This window comes from Eubalaena glacialis, chromosome 4 (genome assembly GCF_028564815.1).
Source record: "Eubalaena glacialis isolate mEubGla1 chromosome 4, mEubGla1.1.hap2.+ XY, whole genome shotgun sequence".
Lineage (NCBI taxonomy): Eukaryota > Metazoa > Chordata > Mammalia > Artiodactyla > Balaenidae > Eubalaena > Eubalaena glacialis.
The window spans coordinates 55,176,015-55,194,946 of NC_083719.1; the positions used below are offsets into that span (position 1 = coordinate 55,176,015).

General features: G+C 38.1%; 1 long non-coding RNA gene across 1 annotated transcript in view; it reads right to left on the reverse strand.

Moving 5' to 3' along the window:
• The window catches only part of LOC133089738 (uncharacterized), a 261,707-nt gene that overhangs the window by 106,518 nt on the left and 136,257 nt on the right, over window positions 1-18,932 (reverse strand). Inside the window, exon 2 of the long non-coding RNA XR_009700735.1 lies at window positions 5,501-5,598. This is a non-coding gene — a long non-coding RNA (uncharacterized LOC133089738). The remainder of the gene's footprint in view (window positions 1-5,500; window positions 5,599-18,932) is intronic.

Consider the following 18,932-nt stretch of genomic DNA (forward strand, 5'->3'; position numbering starts at 1 on the left):
ATAAGAATATACAGGACCAATATGAAGAAAATTATTAAAATTTTACTGAAAGACATAAAAGAAAACAAGAATAAATTAAAAGATATATTGTGTTTCCAGATAAAATTACCCAATACCGTAAAGATTCCCACAAGATTTATCTGCAAACTCAATGCAATTGCATTTAAAATCCAATAGGACATTTTTAAGTTGACAAAAGTATCATAAACCTAGAAGATAAACATGTAGGAAATCTCAGAATACATTTAGCAATATGGAATTGGTTAAGATAATTATAGTAAATCCATCCAAAGCAACACCTTGTACTTTGAAATGTTTGTGTAGCTATAAAGTTACTGACATGGAAAGATGGTCACAAAATATTATGTTGGAAAAAACTGTAATATGTTTAGTTTGAGCCCATTTGGGTAAATTAAATAAACAAATAGAAAAATAAAGTATTTATACAGCAAAATATCAATAGTTATTATCTCTAAGAGATTACAGATTTTTTAATTTTTAAAAATTTTGCTTATATGATTTTTCTAATTCTTCTCCAATGAACGTGTTATTTTTGTAACTTAAAACCAAAAATGTGGGCATATTTCTTAAGTATACCCACTGTCGACTTTGCATCCTTGAGTTTATCTAAGCCTTTGCTTAAATCCCATCATATCTTAACCTAACTGCTTCTTGGAATAATGAATCATGACTTTACTATAAACATGTAAAACTGCACTTTCTTTTGTCTTCAAACTACCTTCAGTATATGTTCCTTACTCTTATTTTTCCGAGTTGTTACTCACCTGATTCATTCCCTTCATGACTAAATTTTTTATCACATCCCACTCTACCTTCATCTTTCCAGATTGAGAGCATTAAGTAGTCAGTCCATCCTCATAAAGAAACACTCTCTTGCTCCATCTCTGTTTTTACAGCATCATTAAAATGACCACATGGCCAGAACTGAGCAGTATATTCCCAATTTATTTTTCCCTTACTTCCACTGCATAAGAATTATTCCCCCAAATGTAAAAATATCATCCTCCATATAATTTATAAGAATATTTATTGAGCCAAATATGTGTATGGATTTCTTCTGCACTAACCACTGGGAAAACAGAATCTCTCTTTAGGTCAAGTTCACTGACAACATCTATAATACCATAGCTTTTTACCCCCCCCCCCCAAATAGACATAGATTTGTCTAGAGTGCGCAGGTGGATCTGTATCCAAATTCACAGGGAAGGTCTTTTGTGAATCAATAAGTGCTCTGCCAGTGTCATTTTTCTTGCTGTCAAAATGCCATAGTACAGGAAAAAAGATCCCAACTCAGCCTGTGTAAATTGTTAGTTTTAGGCTCTTTTCAAATTACTCTCTGTTGCATGAGGTGGGGGAGGGGTGCGCTGCTCAGGCACAAACACACAGAATGTCTGAAATGGTCTAATCAATGTGCAGAGCTACCAAGAAGAAATGGAAACTCTACCGTTTGAATTTGGATGAAAGAGCCTGGGAGCGGGGAGGAAACAGGACAAGACCAGGTGGCAGGCAAACACGTGGAGGGTTGAGGAAAGGAGTCAAAGGGCACAGCTAGCTAGCCTGGCTGCTAATGGAGCAGGCGTATAAATGTAACAGCTCCTGCACGAAGAGGGCGAGCTGGTGGGACACCTGTGAGTCACTCTGATTGTCAGCAGGAGACTGCTTGCACAGACCAGGGACAAGTCCGCTCTTCCGCGTGCACTATTTAATGTCACACGAGAGGGGGGTGTTGATGCCTCGCTTCCCTTTCATTTCTTCTCACCCAGACTGCCACAGCCTCCCAATACAGTTCCCTTCCTCTCCACTTCCTCTTGCACATTTGTGTCAGAGTGATATGTTTAAGCAATTTCTTATGTGATTGCCTTTATTTATTTTTTTCTTTTTTAAGTCATCTTCTGGTGCCTCCTGCTTCTTCTGCAAGCCTTTCAGGATAGAGCAAAAATCCCATCACGTGATATATATAAGGTCCTTCCAAACCAGGCTCAGCCTCCGGCCGGAGCCTCACATTATCCCAGCTCCCAAACCCTCTCCTCGCCTTTGCTGAGCATCCTTCTGCACTGAAGCCTTTGGCTTCCTACCTCCGCTTGTCGAGTATCACCCACCCTTCTTTAAGACCCTCCCCAAGCAGCCCAACTGGGGACCAAATAATCAACTTTTTTCTCTTTTCCTTTCTATTCTCGAAGTACTGTTGGTGAACCTCAATAAATCCCTTAATACAATAATAAAACAATAAGCACTTACAGAGCCTTCATTAAATATTGGGTATCTTGCTGAGTACTTGTCTTAATTAGAGATCCTTAGGTTGTGGGAAATAGAAACTTGCTTAAACCAAGAAAAAGGGGATTTATTATAACAACTCAAGAAACCCAGGGCAAGACATATAATCAGGCTTCCAGAGGGACTGGAAAGTGATCAGAAAACAAGAAAGCTTCCCTCTCTCCCTCTCTCTCTCTCTCTCTCTCTCTCTCTCTCCCCCCCCCCTCTCTCTCTCTCTCCCCCTCTCTCTTTCTCTCATTTTACAATGCCTCTTCCTGGTTGCTGCCTACTGCAATGGAGAGAGTTGCAAAGATCTTCCTTCCTCCCCTCCACCAACTACTACAAAACTATACATATGACTCCATTCTATTCCAGACTGTTGAGTGAATATTGCTTATGTGTGCAGATCATTATGTATGAAAATAATTGTTGGAAAAAGAGCAAAAGTAGATTATCTGTATTAGGTAAGCATATCCTATTTAATCAAGTCTAAGATTCCTTTGATTGTGAGACACACCTCCATTTTATGTATCATCAACAAAGAAAAAAATGCTACCTTTTATCATTGTTAAGAAGCTGTCAACTGTAAGATACATTTTTATTTTTAGAGATGCTAAAATGTAAAACAATGATTCTTGATGAAATTATACAGAGAGAAAATAAAGGATAAGCTGCCTTTGTATAGCACCTAAGATCTCAAAAGGAGAGGTTGTTTACACCATCTTCTTGGGAGATGGCCAAAATCACGAGTTAACTAATACATAAGCCCCAAGTGGAGGACCCAGCAGCTGGAGATCAAACCACAAGCTGTCAGAAACTCATCCCAAAGATGTCATCAATGGTAGTCCATCAGTAATTAAAGGCCTGTTGGGTCAGGCCTTAGAGACCACCCAGATAAGACCTGCAGAGAGCTTGTCACAGGTTTTTGACCCTGAGCAGAAGAAAGATTCCTCAGTGTCTACTTCTTGGTCCCTGAAGCAACTCCACTCAGGAATCCAGATGTTCAGGCAAAGGGTGACCCTGCACCTCACCACCAAGGTAGACATTGCCCCTCTCCACTACATTCCTCCCCTGGGGTGACCATTGTGGTGGGTCAGAACAACAATGACTACTGCCCATCCGAGCCTCTGCTGCCCGCTTCTACCACAGCCCAAAAATAGGATGTCAAGACCAGTTGTCTAACTGGGGACTAGGAGGACAGCTACAGAACTCTTCATAGAACCCAACTGTCTCCTTAAAATGGTTTTACTCACACTATTTCTTCTAAGATCCATCCATGTTGTTGCATGCACCTGCGGTTCATTCGTATTCACTCTTGCATACTATTCTGCCATGTGAATGTACCACAATGCATTCACCTACTCTCCCATAAATGGCCATTTGGTTTACTTCCTTTTTTGTTTTCTGTCATGTATGGAGGTTCTATAAGTCATCATACCTGTCTGCTGGAATACATGTGCAAATGTTTCTCTAGAGTATATACCTAGATGTGATTGCAGGGTTTAGACTACATTCATATTCAGCTCCACAAGATAATGCCAGGTTGTTCCAGTTTATATTCCTATGGGAGATATATGAGTTCCCATTACTTCAAACTCTACCAACAACTTGAAATTGTCAGACTTCTCAATTTTTGCCCATCTAGTAGAATGATGGAAACACACATCATTTATCATCATTTTATAAAGTTTAAACAATATTGAATAATAAATTGTATAGGTATATATATACTTGTGCTAAACACACAAAAAAAGTATGTATATATATATATACACACACACACATATATACATACTTGTGCTAAACACAAAACTCAGGATTGTAATTACATCTAAAAAGAGCCAAGAGAATTGGATTATGTTTATATAATACAGGGACTTCCCTGGCGGTCCAGTGGTTAAGACTCTACACTGCACTTCCACTGCAGGCGGCACAGGTTCAATCCCTGGTCAGGGAACTAAGATCCCGCATGCCGCACAGTGCAGCCAAAAAAAAAAACAAATACATATATAATGTACATACAATATGTGTACAGTATACCTATTTTTACTATTCAAATAACAAAATAATATTTTTTATTGCTTTATTCTGTTCCCACAACACTGAAATAATGGCTGCAAATACCTTTGAAATTACATTCTTATTGCCTCATCAGGCTTTAGCCATCATCAGGCTAAAAAAAAAAAAAAAAGTTCTTCTCTCCTTGCTCCAGATAGAAAAAAAATCTCAGAAAAGGACTCTAATTGGCCCAGATTAGATCATGTGTTCATCTCTGAGCCAATCACTGTGGTCAGGAGTAATAAACACTGTGATTGGTCTATCTTGTGTCCACCTCTGTGGCCAGAGAGGTAGAATCTGTTGCCATAAAGGATGGGGTGGTGGTGAAGGGGTATGAAAATGCAAAGCATGACACAAACCTTAAGAATTAATATCATCAACTTCTAAAGACCATACAAATAATAGGTGGCAGAGCTGGCATTCAAACCCAGATCTGCATGACTCTGGGGCATGCGCATTAACCATTTCAATTCCAGCTTCTGCTGGATTAAAATATTTTGAGTTTTCTCTAGTATTATGCCAGGATGTTCTTATCTTTGTCCCTCCATCTCTTAGAAATACTACCTGGTACTTTTTAGGTGTCTTGTGGAATTAATTAAATCTCCAAACTATAGACTGCTTATTTGAACATATTCTTATATCAACCTGGATGTGACCATTTCTGAGACCCAGCTCTGTGGGTCTTGTGCTCAGAAGAGAACAGACGAGGATTTGAAGAGTGGGAGGGGGTGGAACATTTTAATTTCAAGAACATTTTAGCACCACAAAAATCAAAAGGGAAATAGAGATACTAGAATTTTTATACTCAAAGTTGCCTGATGATCAAAAGTGAGCATAAGAAGAGTAGCAAGAACCAGCTAACATACATTTTTCTTATTGAGAAAATGATAACCATCTAGATTTGTTATTTCTATTATATATTTTTTGATAAACACTTTGGGAAGAAAAGTGGGTTTGGGTGGGGCCAATGGGGACATTTTCTTTGACTGTATTATTACAATTATTGTAACAAAAATGTGTCCATGAGATTACTTGCAAATTTAAAAATAAATAATCACTGCCTAAATGCATGGTTTAAGTCTCTTGGCAATAATTACCAGTTTTCTGTCTCTTTCCACTTTCCCCAGCTGCGGTGATATGAAGGTATTGTTCAAGAAATGATCTTTACCTTCTTTATTTTCATTTGGTCATGTTGGTTTTCATCTTGTTTCTTCCAGAGAATCATGTCTTTTCCTGGTACTTGTCTTTTACGTTCCTTTGTGAAGCCTAAAATAAAGCAAACAAAAAAATCATTTCTTTGTTAAGTGTAATCTTCTTATTTCTCACTATTCATTTTGTCTTGCTTTGGAATGCTTCTAGTCTCCTCTGGACTTTGGATCTACATATTTAAACTTTTATTTTCATTTCAGTCTTTCAGTCCTTTTGTTCTCCTTTCTCTGTTTCACACACAAAAAAATACATTTCATTTTAAATGACTCACCATTGTATTGCTTCCCTGGCTTTCATAGCCATTAAGTTGAATATAGTCTATTAATTTAGAGTTGTGTTATGCTGTCTTGGTTCAGGCTGCTTCTAATTTTGCTGAAGGATCTGTATGTGGCTGCAATTAATTTATTTTTAAATATTTTCTTTCTTTCCCTCTGTCCTCTTTTCTGTATTATCCAATCTATTACCCACCAGAGCATTATACTCTGATCCAAACTGTGCCTCATTCCAAATTTCAACTTTTTCTTTTTTCCTCTCCTATTAGACTCATTTTGTTTCTAATTCCAATCCAACTACCCACAGTCTTGCTTCACCAGAGGGTATAATACTGGTGTTTATTCAGGTGATTTTGAAGTGAGTTTTGTCCTGCATTTACTAGGAAAAAGGAGAAGGGAGGGGAGTAGAGAAATTGAAAATAATAATTGTTTCAGTCTTGAAACTAAATATTCCCTTTTGGCTATGTACACTGCTGGGATTTTTCTGGGCCCTTATTTAATCTTCCCATTGCTTTGCCTGTATTGACTTGTGCAGAGAGTAGGCTCAAAATAGCAGTAGAAGAACTAAGAACCCTGACTCAAGACCTCCTAGCCCCTTGCCCTAATCCTTTTCCCTTACCTCTTATTTAGCAAACATTAGATCCAAATCTATCCTTGTTCTTTGAGCAAAAGAAAGAAGTTTGCTTTCACCATCTTCTTCTCTAGTCAGGTTGATGTAAGCAAAAAAAGAATATGGTCTAGCTGGGCTCTGGAACTTTTTCCCGGATGGCGTTACAGCCATGCCACAGGTGCAAGGTCTTTTTAACACACTTAACACATGGAAAGCCTTGGCGCAAGGAGCTAAGGCTAGAGGTTTCATGGAATTCATTAAATCTCCAAACTACAGATTGCTTATTCAAACATATTCTTATATCAACATGGATGTGACCATGTCTGAGACCAGCTGTGTGGGTCTGGTACTCACAAGAGAACAGATGGGGAAGAGAGCCCATCCCATGGACTATCAGAGGGGTAGATCCTAGAGCATTCACCCACCCCTGCCATGGTCCTCTCTGGGCTGCCCACGAGGTGTGAGATTCACATGACTACAGCTATGGGCATAATGAGTCTGCCTCCCAAAATGAGATCTGTGGCCTCAGTTCTAAAGATCTGAAGGATTACACTGCTAATTATAGTACAGGGCAATGCGTTCTCGGCTTCGGGTATCAGACTCATAGCAAATTTGAGATGAAAATCTTCAACAAACTGTTTTCCCACATGCCTTGTGGAGAGATATGAAGGCCTGTGGAAAAACAAAAGACTTGACATCACAGAGAAGTTGGGTCCTGACTCAAGAGCTCTGGCTCTGTGGCCCTGGTAGACTGGCAGAGCCTATCTCGATGGCCATCAGACTTCAGTAGAGGTTGAATTAGGCTCTTACACACAAAGTCTGCCCCTTAGTCACAAGAGTTTCCACTGTCACCCCCACCATGATTCACTGACCCAAGTCTGGAAATCCTAGGGGCAGGACCAAATCTCACAGAAAACCGTGAATGTGTCCCTAAGTCTTTTCCAGGCAAAGCTAGTGCTTCCTGTTGGTTAAAGCAGATGCCAATGAGTCCAAAGCTTGTGCAATACATGAGCCAGTTTCTCACAGGGGAAAATTCTACTCCGTGGTCAGAAACTAAACCTGTGAGTCTAGCCAGACATTTTGCAACTATGAACGTAATGAAGTTAGTCAATTTTCTATTCAGTTTTCTACTGTGTTAGAAGGAATAGTGTCACTTTAAATTCTGTGTCAGAACCAGTCTTTAAAGAAGTCAGTGGCTGGAACAAAGTAGCCAGGGGTTATCAATGAAGAACAAGACAGAAAGATTTCATCTGAAAAAGCAGGAAAACTAAAAGTAACAAAATCCGAAAAGGCTCCTATGATTAGAGCAAGCCAGACACAGGTTTATTTGTGTCTCTATGTTCTATGGACGCAAAGGAAAATTGATGTGCTTATTGGGAGCTTCTAAACTTAGGGAGGAGAAACTGAATTAAAGAAATATCAAAAGCAATTGCGGGGCTTCCCTGGTGGCGCAGTGGTTGAGAATCTGCCTGCCAATGCAGGGGACACGGGTTCGAGCCCTGGTCTGGGAAGATCCCACGTGCCGCGGAGCAACTAGGCCCGTGAGCCACAATTACTGAGCCTGCGTGTCTGGAGCCTGTGCTCCGCAACAAGAGAGGCCGCAATAATGAAAGGCCCGCGCACCGTGATGAAGAGTGGCCCCCACTTGCCGCAACTAGAGAAAGCCCTCGCGCAGAAACGAAGACCCAACACAGCCATAAATAAATAAATAAATAAATAAAAATTGTATAACTTAAAAAAAAAAAAAGCAATTGCTAGTGGTGACACTAAAGACGGTAAGAAAAGCTAAACTGCATGTCTTCTCACTGAAAAACATCTCCCCTGAAGCAGGTTCAGGACATCCCCACACTAATAAAGGAAGTGGGATACATGAGAGCAACTACCAGTGAGTTGAGACTAAGATAAGAAGGGGCAGTCTAAGAAAAGAAAATTGTCTCACTCACTGTGATGGAAGTGTAAATTAGTACATTTCTGAAAAGCAGTTAGGCAACATACTTATCAAAATCCTTCAGAATATGTGTTACCTTTGACTTAATAACCTTACTTCCAGGCTTCTACCCTAAGAAAATAATTTAAAAGGTGGAGAAATAGGCATGTCACAGAATTATTTATGATTAGACATCTAAGTATATAACAGGACAATCCATACTATAGAAAATTATGCATTTATTTAAATTGCACCTTCAAGATTAGTCAGTAATATGAGATCATGCTCATAATATGTTAATTAAAAGAATAGATGCAATATAAGTAGAATTATCTTAGGTTTGTTTATATATTTTTTGCAAAGAAATACAATATTAATTGTGGTTATTGCTCAATTGTAGAATCAGAGTTCATATTACCAAATTTTCCAAAACAAACCAGTATTACTTTTATGATCACAATAGAAGTTATTTTTAAAGAAAATTTTAAAGTTTATGCCACAGTGTTGGGACGAGGGGAGAGCAGAATACAAAACTGTATAAGAAAAAAAAGTCTAAAAGGAAATACATAAAATTTCTAAGTATTAATTTTCGTTATTTTAGGACTGTAGGTTGCTGTATAATATTTGTTTTCTACTTTTTGGTATTTTTCTTTAGAGAAAATATATCTTTTTTATACTGGAAGTAATATTTTAAAATGTTCTCATTAAGGATAATGAAACCACCTAAGAAATACATAAGGGACTCCTTTTTATTTGGTCTTTTATTGAAAGATGTAATAAGATAAGAGGGACTTTTCACATTTTTCTAAAATTGGCCACCAAACTCAAGGCGAGTGACAAAAACCAAAAAGATACCATGTGAAAGACAAAAAGCAAGAGGAGGGGCAGCCCTTAAGAGAGAGGACTAAACCGGCTCAGCTACCCTGTCGAGCCCTGCCACCCCTCTCCAGCTTCTCCACGCAGACAACTGTGGGATGCAGAAAACTTAAGGAGAATCTTTGTAATCATGAGTCACTGGTCTGGCCTAAGGGAAGAGCGCTACTGTTTGCAATTGGGGAGGCCATGAAAATGCACCCCTCAGATGTCCTACTGCAGGGAGCGCAAACCACTGCACCAGCTGCTGCACACTGGAATCTACCATCACATTTGAGCCAAGATCAGGCTTTCCATTGGCTGCTCCCAGACCAAAGACTGAGGCAGCAGGGATGCTAAGGCAGTATCCTTAGTGGTAAGGATACCAACTGTAAGGGATACCATTCCAAAAGCCTTGATAAAACTTCCTTAGAACTGCACTGAAGTCTAAGACCTTCCTTTCTTCCCTTTCTCCTATGCAGAGGTCAGAGCAGCGTCACCATCTTGGTGGGTCTCCCTGCTTTCTCCAGCTCCTGCCCCTTTCCTCTTAAAGCATTTCCCCCAATAAATCACTTACACATCTAATCCCATCTTGGCATCTGCTTCTCTGAGGACCTGGGTAACACAGGGCACTCCTCTATCCATTCAACCACCTATAGAACCCAACAATAGAACCATACCAACCACTGGGAGAGTAGACTATCACACGGCTCCCCATTTTTTTGGGTTTCCCATCTCTTTGCAATTTCTCTTCTCCTGATGCTAATACAGGTACTTAATCCCAATCAGCAAGTCTGGTTCGTATGCGTTTCCCATGGGTCAAATGAATACTGTAGCATGTAGATGGATTTGAATGGTGTTGCTTGTACCCATCCAATAGATTTAAACTACTCAGATTTGAAGTTTGATGAGGATTCAGAGTAAGGAAAGCCTGTGGAAAGCCTTTGAGAAGGCCCCTGGCAAGGAACTGGGAGCAGCCTCTAGGACATCAGCAGTCCTGGGCCAACAGCCAGGGAACTGGAACCTCAGTCCTACAACCACAAAGATATCCTGCCAACAGCCTGAATGGGCTTGAAAGTGGGCTCTTCCAAGATGCTCCAGATAATGCCTCATTAGCTGACACCTTGAGTGCAAGAACCTAAGCAGAGAACACAGTTGGGCCATGCCTGACTCCTGACCTACAGAAACTATGATGTAATAAATGAGTGTTGTTTTAAGCCAATAAGATTGTGATCATTTGTAATGCTGCAATAGAAAACTAATACAAGGAGATTCAACAGCATGTATTTGATAGCAGTAATTGGAGAAAAGTCAACCACTTTGTTTGTGCCTCTACCAAGTTCAGAATACTTAATAAATTAATTACAAAAGTTTTATTATCAAGTTTGCCTCGTATTACTAAGTGAATACATTCAAGTGTTTCATAAGCAAATTATATCTACTGTACAATGCAGTGGCTTAAAAATGTAATCTGTTACCTCAAATTATAACTATTTATAACCAATAATCATTCCCTATGGTCTACTTCTTAAACTACCACATATATGTCTCATACCTAAATTAATGGCACAATATTTAAAATAATCAACAATCTCCATAGTTCCTGAAGGAGGCAGGAAAGGAAGGAAAACAAATATAAGGTACAGTCAGGGTACAGTCATTCCTCAGTATCCACAGGAAATTGGTTCCAGGACCCCTCTCAGATACCAAACCCCTGGATGCTCAAGTCCTTTACAAAAAATGGTGTATTATTTGCTTATAAACTATGCACATCCTCCCATATAATTTAAATCATCTCTAGATTACTTATAATACCTAATAAGTTTAAATGCAATGCAAATAGTATTGTAGATATGATGTAAATGCTATGTAAATAGTTGCCAGTGTGTGGCAAATTCAAGTTTTGCCTTTTGAAACTTTCTGGGATTTCTTTTTTTTCTATTTTTGATCTGCAGTTGGTTGAATCCATGGATGTGGAACCTATGGATACAGAGAGCCAACTACATTCTATCACTGTCTCTTACTGAGTGAGCTGACCACAGCGTCACCAAAAAATGCAGCTGGTTTCTTCTTTATGCAGGACATTTCCAGAGAGGTCACTTGGAAGCCCTGCATCTATGAACAGTCCATCGCCGGAAAGAGGGAGAGAATTTATCTGCCAGGTTCTTTCTGTCTACTATCTCCACTGGTCTAAGGATCCCTTTACACTTCTGGGTGTGTTAACTCCCTTAAACGTCTGGTGTGTTAGTGTTACCCAACCTCTCCAATTAGCCCCTTGCATGCCACTTTCCAACAATTCTTCTGAGCTTGGACATGGTAGAAAGGCAGGGGTGGGGTTGCTGCAATTCCTGCCCAATGAGCATGGTAGAGTCATGCACAAGCAGGGCTCTCACCCTGGAAAGACTGGGACAGCTGACAGTGTTTTAGGGGAAGGTGGTGGCCAAGGGTTCTCCGCTGAGCAAGTGGCCAGGGCCCAGAAGGTGGAGCCAAGCATATCTGAAGATGTCCATTAACTTGGACTTCACAGCCCCAAATCTACTGTTTGCACTGCACCACCCTTCCCATTATCTTGACAACCAGGTAACAGAGAATTGACCCATTCCCCCCACTGCTTCTAAGAAACAGCTACTTCTTTCTTTTTACCACCATCCTTAATTTTGGGTTCCTCCATCTGGTTTACATTTCTTCCCAGAAAGCTCTTGATGCCCTTATTTCCAAACTCTTCTCTGTACATGAAGCTATTTCTTTCCCACCAATTTTTGTAATCCATGCTGGAAAACACACCCAGAGCCCCTGGGCTCCTGCCCATTCTGCTTTTCATTATTGCAATTGCAATGTGGTTAAACCAATAATGTGGAAACCATGTGTGTGCGTTTGCAGTGTATTCTACTCCAACATTTGATAAGAGTAGGCTTAATACACACATAGGCACACACAACACACACTTCTCTTCTGGGTAGTGCAGTGTTTGAACGAAGACATGATGACATCTCTGGGAAAGGAGGAACAGAGAGGAAACGTCTGTGTCTGAAGTATAAGCCTTCCAGTTTCAAAATGGGAAATATTTCAAAACTAGTTGCACTAAATCCTTATGTGCAGTGGACAAAAACCTTATGAGAAACATGAAAAATTAAAAAATAGGCCATTAATAAATAAAAACATTTTTCCCACAGATAAACCAAGCTTTGAGTGCTTTAGCAAAGGCATTCTTTTGACATTTACAAGATTCTTGCATTTATATTCAAACTCATCAAAAATTGTCCCTAAGTGACCACACAATCACTTTCTGTGGTTTTTCTTCTTTCCTCTTGATTAGTTTTTCTCTTCAGACCTTTGGCTGACTATTTTGCTACTGTTACCACGACTGAAGTTCCTACCACCGTTAAAAGAAAGAACGATGAATAGCAATGCTGTATTCTCAAGTTTTTTCACCGTGAGCAGGAAAGGGTCATTTAGAGATTGATCTCCCCATCAGAGAACCATGTCACCCAATCTCCCTGCTCTGCAACTTCCCACAAGGTTGATTGTAAATATAATATATATGAAAATGAAGGAGGAAAATGTATGCAAAACTTCAGTGGTGGTGCAGGGGGCTGGAAACAATGTTGTGTGGTACATCATTTCATTGGAATTTCTCATTTTCAGGACATTGACTCTAAAATTACTGTAGTCATAGTGTTTAATGTTCCTGCATTGGGATTCCAAAGTTTTTTAAAAAATGATTTGAAGTCAGAAAAGCAAGACTGACTTATTTGGACCAATGCTGTGTGACAAAAAATGTGCAAGAAAATAAGAAATGCTATAAACACATACACACACACACACACACACACACACACACAGACTTACAGTGAGCTTAATACTCTATCAGTAGAACACTGAGGAGGGTGTCAGTAAAAGAAGAAACATAATAGTAACTAGTGAAGCTTAAGTTTGAAGGCCCTGGAAGGGAACCTAGCAACATGGTCAGAGGTTTTTGTGCAATTTGCAAAAATAAGCTATTTTAACCAAAATGGTTAAGACTGCTGTCTCTCTACTCCAATTTCCCCTCTGTGTTGAAGGGGAAAAAAAGAGAGGACCCAAATAAACAAAATGAGAAGTGAATAAGGAGAAATAATAACCAATACCACAGAAATACAAAAAATGTCAAGAGATTATTATGAAGTTATATGCTAACAAATTAGACAACCTAGAAGAAATGGACAAATTTCTAGAAAATTCAACCTGCCAGAATTGAGTCAAGAAGAAAGAGACAATTTGAATAGCCTGATCACTAGGAGTGAAATTGAATTTGTAATTAAAAAAAAAAAAAAACTCCCAGCAAACAAAAGTCCAGGACCAGACAGCTTCAAAGGGAAATTCTACCAAATATATAAAAAAAGAACTAATACCTCTCCTTCTCAAACTATTCAAAAAAATTAAACAGGAGGAAACACTCCAAAATTCATCTTATGAGGTCACAATTACCCTGATTCTAAAACCAGACCAAAACACTACAAAGAAAGAAAATCACAGGCCAATAGCTTTGATGAATATAGATGCAAAAATCCTCAACCAAATAGTAGCAAACTGAATCCAACAATATATAAAAAGTATCATACAACATGATCAAGTTGGATTTACTCCAGGGTCACAAGGATGGTTCAACATATGCAAATAAATCAATGTGATACACCACATTAACAAAAGGAAAGGGACTTCCCTGGTGGCACAGTGGTTAAGAATCCACCTGCCAATGCAGGGGACATGGGTTCGATCCCTAGTCTGGGAAGATCCCACATGCCGCAGAGCAACTAAGCCTGTGCACCACAACTACTGAGCCTGTGCTCTAGAGCCCGCATGCCACAACTACTGAGCCCGCATGCCGCAACTACTGAGCCTGCACGCCTAGACCCCATGCTCTGCAACAAGAGAAGCCACCACAATAATGAGCCCGTGCACTGCAAGGAAGAGTAGCCCCTGCTCGCCACAACTAGAGAAAGCCCGCACAGCAACAAAGACCCAACGCAGCCAAAAATAAATTTAAAAAAATAAATTTTTTTAAAAGAGGAAAGACCAAAATATCACATGATCAACTCAATAGATGCAGAAAAACATTTGACAAAATTCAACATCCACTCATGATAAAAACTCTCATCAAAGTGAATACAGAGGGAACATATGTCAACATAATAAAGGCCACTTACAACAAACCCACAGTCAACATCATGCTCGAAGGTGAAAAGCTGAAAGCTTTCCCACTAAATTCAGGAATAAAACAAGAATACCTACTCTCACTACTTCCATTTAACATAGTATTAGAAGTCCTAGCCACAGCAATCAGACAAGAAAAAGAAATTAAAAGTATTTAAATTGGAAGGGAAGAGGTAAAACTGTCACTATTTGCAGATGACATGATACTTTATATAGAAAACCCTAAAATCTCAACCCAAAAACTATTAGAACTAATAAATGAATTCAGCAAGGTTGCAGGATACGAGATTAATATACAGAAATCTGTTTCATGTCTATACACTAACCCTGAAATATCAGAAAGAGAAACTAAAAAAAAAAAAAAAAATCCCATTTAAAATTGCATCAGAAACAATAAAATACCTAGGAATAAACTTAACCAAGGAGGTAGAAGACCTATACTCTGAAAACTATAAAACACTGATGAAGGAAATTAAAGATGATAGAAAGAAATGGAAAAATATCCTGTGCTCTTGGATTAGAAGAATTAATATTGTTAAAATGAACATACTACTGAAGGCAATCTACAGATTCAACGCAATCCCTATCAAAACACCAATGGCATTTTTCATAGAACTAGAACAGATAATTTTAAAATTTGTATGGAAATACAAAAGACCCCATAGAGCCAAAACAATCTTAAGAAAGAAGACTGGAGCTAGAGGAATCACGCTCCCTGACTTCAGACTATACTACAAAGATATACTCATCAAAACAGTATGGTACTTGCACAAAAACAGATACATAGATCAACTGAAGAGAATAGAGAGCCCAGAGATAAACCCATGCACTTACGGTCAATTAATCTATGATAAAAGAGGCAAGAATATACAATGGAGAAAAGACAGTCTCTTCAATAAGTCATGCTGGGAAAACTGGACAGCTACACGTAAAAGAATGAAATTAGAACATTCTCTAACACCATATACAAAAATAAACTCAAAATGGATTAAAGGCCTAAATGTAAGACTGGAAACCATAAGACTACTAGAGGAAAACATAGTCAGAACACTCTTTGACATAAATTGTAGAATATTTTTTTGGATCTGTCTCCTAAATTAAAGAAAAGTAAAAATAAACAAATGGGACCTAATTAAACTTAAAAACTTTTGCACAGCAAAGGAAACCATTGACAAAACAAAAAGATAACCTATGGACTGGGAGAAAATATTTGTAAATGATGTGACCGACAAGGGATTAATATCCAAAAATATATAAACAGCTCATACAACTCAATATCAAAAAAACAAACAACCCAATCAAAAAATGGACAGAAGAAATAAATAGACATTTTTCCAAAGAAAACATACAGATGCCTAACAGGCACATGAAAAGATGCTCAACATCACTAATTATTAGAGAAATGCAAATCAAAACAAAGAGATATCACCTCACACCTGTCAGAATGACAATCATCCAAAAGTCTACAAATGACAAATGTTGGCGAGAATGTGGAGAAAAGGGAACACCTGTACACTGTTGGTAGGAATGTAAATTGGTGCAGCCACTGTGGAAAACAGCATGGAGGTTCCTCAAAAAACTAAACTTAGAACTACCATATGACCCAGCAATTCCACCCCTGGGCATATATCTAGAAAAGATGAAAACTCTAATTTGAAAAGATACGTTCACCCCAATGTTCATAGCAGCACTATTCACAATAGCCAAGACATGGAAGCAACCCCAGTGCCCTTTAACAGAGGAATGGATAAAGAAGATGTGGTATATATCAATATATATGCAATGGAATATTACTCAACTATAAAAAGGAATGAAATTCTGTCATTTGCAGGAACATGGATGGACCTAGAGATTATTATGCTTAGTGAAATAAGCCAGATAGAGTAAGACAAATACTGTATGATATCACTTATAAGTGGAATCTAAAAAATAATACAAATGAATGCATATGCAAAAGAGAAAGAGACTCACAGACATAGAAAACAAAATAGTGGTTACCAAAGGGGAGTGGGAAGGGGGAGGGACAAATTAGGGGTAAGGGATTAACAGATACAAACTACTATGTATAGAATAGATAAGCAACAGGATATCTTATATAGCACAGGGAATTATAGACATTATCTTGTAATAAATTATAATGGAATATAGTCTTCCAAAATACTGAATCACTACAGTATACTCCTGAAACTAATATAATATTGTAAATAACCATATTTCAATTAAAAAATACTAAATAAAAAATTGCAAAAGTAAGCTATTTTACCCAAAATGATTAAGATTGCTCTCTCTCTCTCTCTATTCCAATTTTATTGGTTGGCATTATACAGGCCAGGAGCATGTGGGGGATCAAACTAAGAGAAAGTTGAGTTGAGAATATGTTTCATTTGGGTTCAACAGAAAAGTAAAATGTATTTCAGTGATTCTCAGTCACTGCTGTGTTAGTTGTGTGACTGTTAGTGTCCTGGTAGAGCAATGACTTCCAGGAGCTCTCAGATGATCCCTGAGAGACACAGAGGTATAGAGGAAGAGATTGCATCTCAATATAAACTTGTACCTCAGGGCTCTTTCCCAGAAGTGTATTGGGTAGTCAAAAGAAACCAGTTTGAAATGTAACAAAACCAGAAGCTAATCTACGGAAAATTCTTCTAATCATCAGATCTACTAAAAGATAAGTAGAGGATTCAGATTTTATTGATACCTCATCAAAACAGAAGTTTTCTCCTTGACAGAGATTTTTTGAAATGTGATAACAATCCTAAAAATGTATGCAATACCTTTCTAAACTATCGATATTTTTTTTAAAAACGTCAACAGTTACATTTCTATTTTCTCTATGAAAAACATATTACAACATTGTTGTCATATGAAGAGGCGATCAAAGATTATGAAGCCAAAGAATGTATTTTTGATGTTGGTGGTATTTGTCAGCTTTTTCAAATTTTTAATTCATTATGATTCTTTCCACATTCCAAATAAATGTTCTTTTCTATCTAATTTAGTAGTCATGATTTCGATTCTCTTGAAGAACTGTGTAAGCTTCTGGCCCCTCACAACCTGTACTTCCCCCTCTGTCTGACTCACAATCTCAATGATGACTCTCTTTGCTTGAGCTACTTCTAACAGCCACACAGATCATAAGCCTCAGTGTCTTTCTTCACCTCCTGGGATCCGAGGGCTTTCACTTCTGCTTCTTTTTAGTCATCCTGGACCATGGCCACATCTTGTTCCTTGTCCTCATGTAGAACCCACTTCATCTCCAAAGTCTTAAATTCCAAAGTGCTTATAAGTCAGTTTATGTAGCTCAAACTCTACTTTTTTCCAATTTCTTTTATACATATACCTACAGACACACATGCAACTGCACATGCACACCTCTTCCTCACTTTCCATCCTCATCCCACCATTCACTCCAAATATCCCATATTATGTATACTTCTCTAAACCTTGCCCTTCCTATTCCATACTTCATAGCAATCCCTCTCAAAATCAACCCGGTTAGCTCTAATTATTTTAACAGCTGTGTAATGTTTCACAGTAGAGATACATGATTATGAATTCAATATTTCCCTTTTGATGTCCATTTAATTTGTTTCCTGTTTCATTTGTTGCGACGTGAACTGCAATAAACATTCTTTTACCTGTATCTTGATGCTATTATATCTACAGGATGCCCAGTACTTGGGCTGCTGGCTTTAAAAGTATCACTTTTTTTTATTTTCATAGATGCTGCCTAGCTGCTTCCAAAAAGACTAACAATTCACATTTCCATCAGAAGAGTATGAGAAACTCCTTCTCCCTGCCTACTTTGCAGCAATAGGTATTATTGCTCTTTCTAACTCTTGCCAATCTGAAGCATATAATAATGACATCTCACTGTTACCTTAATTTTCTTTTCTCTGACCACTAGTAAATTTGAACATCTTTTATATATTACTCTTTCAGATTAACTCTTTTGTGAGTTGTCTGTTCATATTCTTGGCCAAATGTTGTGGGGAAGGGGGTGGTCATTTGAGTTTTTTGTCATTCTTTCTTAACCCCACCCCACCTGTATATTATAAATAACTACTCTCTGCTATGCTTGTTGCTAATATTTCTTGCAAATTTACCATATTTCTCCTGACTTTTTGCGGTTTTTACATCATTAAATAATCTGTAATAGTGTCTATAATGGTGTCAGTCTTTAATTAATTAATTATAAAGTTAAATTATAAATTATAAAGTTCTCTCCTACTCCTTGGTTGCATATAATCTCTTAGATTCTCTTCTAAAATGTTATTTTATTGTTCACTGAAATCTTCAGGCAATGTGGAATTGCCATTTGCATATTTTTTGTGATAGGGTCCAACTTTTTTTTTTTTCTAGAAGGGTAGCCATATATCAGCACTATTTATTAAGTAAATCAGTCATTTCCTACTGAATTGAAATGCTATCTTTATCATATGGTGATTTTTCACATATGCTGGGATATATTCTTGAGTCTATCTACTATTCTATTAGTTCTAGTCTACTTATTTGTTTACTCTTTGCCAGTACCATA